This window comes from Teleopsis dalmanni, chromosome 1 (genome assembly GCF_002237135.1).
Source record: "Teleopsis dalmanni isolate 2A chromosome 1, ASM223713v2, whole genome shotgun sequence".
Lineage (NCBI taxonomy): Eukaryota > Metazoa > Arthropoda > Insecta > Diptera > Diopsidae > Teleopsis > Teleopsis dalmanni.
The window spans coordinates 29,932,272-29,936,746 of record NC_051846.1 but is presented as its reverse complement, the minus strand read 5'-3'; positions in this window follow the sequence as shown (position 1 = coordinate 29,936,746).

Genomic DNA, 4,475 nt, shown 5'->3' with positions numbered 1-4,475 from the left:
CAAACTTCAGTTCGCTTTTCATTTAACACAAGTGATTCATTATTAGACTTATATAAAGTCGAAATATGGTATATAAAATTTAAATATTAATTGTGAAGAGTTGTGCGAAATAAATGTTTTTGAGGAGTTACAACCTGAAAAGAGTTACTCAGTATTAGTTAAATATCATCGTTAAGATATTATTAAATGCAGTCGATTTGAAAAACCTGCTCAATATATTTCATATATTTAAACACGCATTAAAAATCACAAACGCTTAGATGTATTCTATGTGACGATACTAGTTCTATTAATTCCTTTATAATCAATGGTAAGACTAACTGTTACATGTGACAATATGTGACGATACCAGTTTTATGAATTCCTTTATATTCAGTAGTAAGACTAACTGTTACGTTATATTTTCCGACTCCAATGATTTGGTACGATTAGAGTTCTTATTTCAAAATTTCAATATTTAAAATTTGTTATTTAAAAAATGGATGAGTCATTATAAATGTGCTTACCTAAATTGTTAAATTGCAATAATAAAGAAGAAATAATAACATTTATCTGTCCTTGCAAAATACAACACAAAATTTAGTAAATTATATTTTATTATATTAGTAGGCAACTTAAGATAATAATGTGACTAATCAGTTTCAATTAGTAACATTTTCATTGATGACATACCCTTACCATAGATATTCCTTTGTAAATCATTGCATTATCCATTCGACTCTTTGTTTCGATATACAGTAGAGTCTGTCGATATATAATATAAGTATTTCAGTTTCTTAGTGATGTATAGAGATCCATTTTATCATTTTAATGGATTTTTATGAAAAATTCGCCTATTGCCAAATTGAATGCATTCTTCCATAAATTTTGGTACTGAATTTTAGTGTTTTTTATAGTTTATTATCAAGAAATAATTACTGTTTTAAACATGAAAGGTACTAAAACTATCCTATATAATACATAGTAAAAATATAGTATCTACAAAATTAAAGACTTTATGCAATTTTTGACTTTTAAACAAAAAATAAATAAAAATAGTTGTGGAATCTGGAAAGTTGGAGACGACAACTTTAAAGTTCATGGCAATATTAAACTGGAGAAGATATGTTACAGCGAAACCATCATCCGTTTAGTCAAAGCATAAGATGGGTTGTACACATTTTTTGAAAGTTTGATGTCAGCACATTTCGGTAAATCATTGAAGTGAGGCAGAATGGCTCTACAATGGTATTAGATCTGATTGCGATATCGACACCTCGAAGCGGTATAAGCGAACAGAAGACTCATATTTAAATTAATGACTGTAAATATTGGAAGTGCTGTGTGTCAATCAAGTGATACTAGCTCCGGCAATGAAAGACATGCATTTGTTTCTGCACTGAAGTGTTTTCATTCAATACAACATTGTAAAAATAGTTCTTTCGGGGAATTGACCTAATCCTCATAAAGTCAATAGAAAACATTATGAATTGGAATGCATCTCATCGCCAAATCAGAGAGTGTTTTATAAATATTGTAAGTGGTATATGCTCTAAGTAGGAAGAGGTAGGTAGGTAGGTTGAAGTGGCGGCCTTGTTTCCAAAAAGTCTACTTGAGCTCAAATGACGGCCCATTGTGGTACCACAGAACTAGGAGTACATTACATATATTACATATTATATTACATATCACATATATTATATATTCATATATATCACATATAACATATAAAAATTTCACACTTTTTTACTATTAGAATCTCATATTTAACACTATATATAACAATTGGAACTATTTAGAAAATATTACTGAAAGATATTTTATATGGTATATATTCAAAAAACAAAAATTATATTTTTTGACATGAAAGATACTTACTTAAACTTCGATATTTAATATATATTAAAAAAATATGTTTGAAATACAAAGTTGAAGATTGTAGAAGTTCTCGATTGATTTGATGGAATAATAGTTGGACAAATTTAAAACCCCATTATAGAGATAAACAATTTTTTACACATATATCTATTTTGAAATTATAGGGTATGTATAAGTCATATCCAACAAACAAAAAATTTGAAATCTTCCAAAGTCCATATTAAAAGCTTAAAGCTTACGTTGCTCTTTTTTGTATGCGACTGAACTTATGCTTTAGTAATATCGAAGATATTGCCTACTTTTAAGTTTCTTTATAAAAAAAAATATAAAATACATTCAGGCGATTGTTTTTTAAATACGCTTGAGAAACAGAGTTAGTTATTTGTAAGATTATAATATTAATAGAAAAACAGTTTATTTTAATAATACTAGTTAATCAAAGAAAACTGTGTGATATCTTTCCAATCGATTTAGAGATGCCTGTTAGAGACAAAAAATAATGCGGGCTAGTATTTTAAGAAAATAACTAAGAATTCCAAAAAAAATTCTTTTTTTTGAGTCAATAAAATTTAAATTCCACAGTCAAAAAACAGAGAAACTAATTTGACAGACATTAAGCTAAAGAATATTTATTGTTATGCTAATTTGTAAATGACTGCAGCTATTTAGATTAAGAATACTGAGGATTTTTGTGATGAAGTACCTTATTCAACTAAAGTTTTCTATAACATTCTGCATTTATGTTAATTTTTATTACAATTTTATTTGCACACCTACGAATTATGTTTTGGATTTATTACATTTGTTTAAACGCATTGCTTAATTTCCATTACATACTTAGTTAGCGTAACTTACTAAGTGAATTTTAACTCACTTACTTTGAATTTTGAACTTACTAAAAAATAAAGTAATGGCACATTCACATTGTCCATTTAGGCGGTTTTGCCCATTAAATCCACTAATGAGGATGATTTATCACATCCTCATCCTCAACCTTTATTTAAATGAGCTGATTATCTATAAATCAGTTCATTTAAGAAAAACAATGTCGAATGCAACCCTTAAAACTATATATCCCACAAGGGAAATTAGCAAAATTTGAAATATGTCATGTCGTATATGTCAAATGTAAATAAACTACAGCTAAGCCGTTAACATGCTGCGAAACATACAGTAACAACGGAGAAATCGTATTTATATAAGTATTTATTATATTGAAATAAAATTGACGAAATTGCTTCGTATCACAACTGAATGTCGCCTGGCTGTTATGCAATAAGACTTCACAATCCGGATTTAGTCAGGAATGCGACCGGGAACTTCAATCCCCTGTGATATATGAAATCGGAGCAGCTAATACTGTAGTTTTTATGTAAGAAATATCAAATAGAAATAAACACGTGTAAACGAGCTCCAAGGGAGGGACCGAACAGAGGATCCCAATTTTAGAAGGGGAAAGAAGTTCTCGACCCAGTGATCTCCTCCTGGTCCAGATCAAGGCTGGGCAGTCACAGAGAATGTGACTGGAAGTCTCGTCTGCTTCTAGGCAGAGTCGACAATCTATATTTTCGAAGAGGCCCATTTTGTGAAGGTGATAACGTAAGCAGTGGTGACACGTTAAATATCCCACCAGCAACCTCAACTTTGTTCTGCTGAAGAAGGATACCTTGCCATAACTAAGATAATTAGTGTCTTCTGTTTGGTAAGGATTAATTTCTAGTACAAGAGATTTACCATGGTCGCAGTACTTCAATCAGTTTCATTAGAAGTGTAGAACTGTGATAATTTCTATAAAAATCAGATGGCTTGTTGGAAGTGATTGAGGGGGAAAGGCAAAATTCTTTTAAAGACCAGGTCCATTTCTTTCTGTTGTAAAAATATTCAGTATTTCAGTATACAGTATTTCTATATAAAAAATATTAATTAGTCAGTATTGTGGTTTTATATTAACTTAAAATCTCACTTTTTTATAGAAATCTAGAAAGAAAATTGTATTATTTTATATACCTATCTCTGAACTCATTTTTAGCTTATTGTTATAGAAAACCATTCTTTACAATTTCATTATGAAATTTCATACAATATTTAGTTTAATTTTGTTTTTTTTTTGTAAATTGAAGTGACAGTTATAACAGTGAAATACTTTAAATGCGTTTGAACTGTAATTAATCAATTTTAAACTCTTATATTTAAAAAAATAAAATGGCATAATGGAGTTTAAAAATAAATATTGCAAATTTTGACCTACTCAATGTCAAAACAATGAAGTAATCTGATGAGACAGTAAACAAAGCAAAGCAATTACTGCAGAAATGAAACATGAAGATTAAGATTTCAAAATTAAGTAGTTTAAACGGAAACAAAAATCCGCTTGGCCTGAGGCATTGTTGATGTGTCCACATATCAAGAGTCCGCAAAACAATTGAAGACATAGCAAAAATTTGATTCACATTGATTTTTCATTAATGAAACATGCCAAGCAAATAAAAAAAAACCGAATGAAATTGTTGTTTGTTTTATTGTTGTTGGCTATTAAGATTTAAACAATTTATAAATTGGCAATTAACAACAGCTTTTGACGTATGAACAATTTGTTGCTAACATCGTCTTTGTCTGCA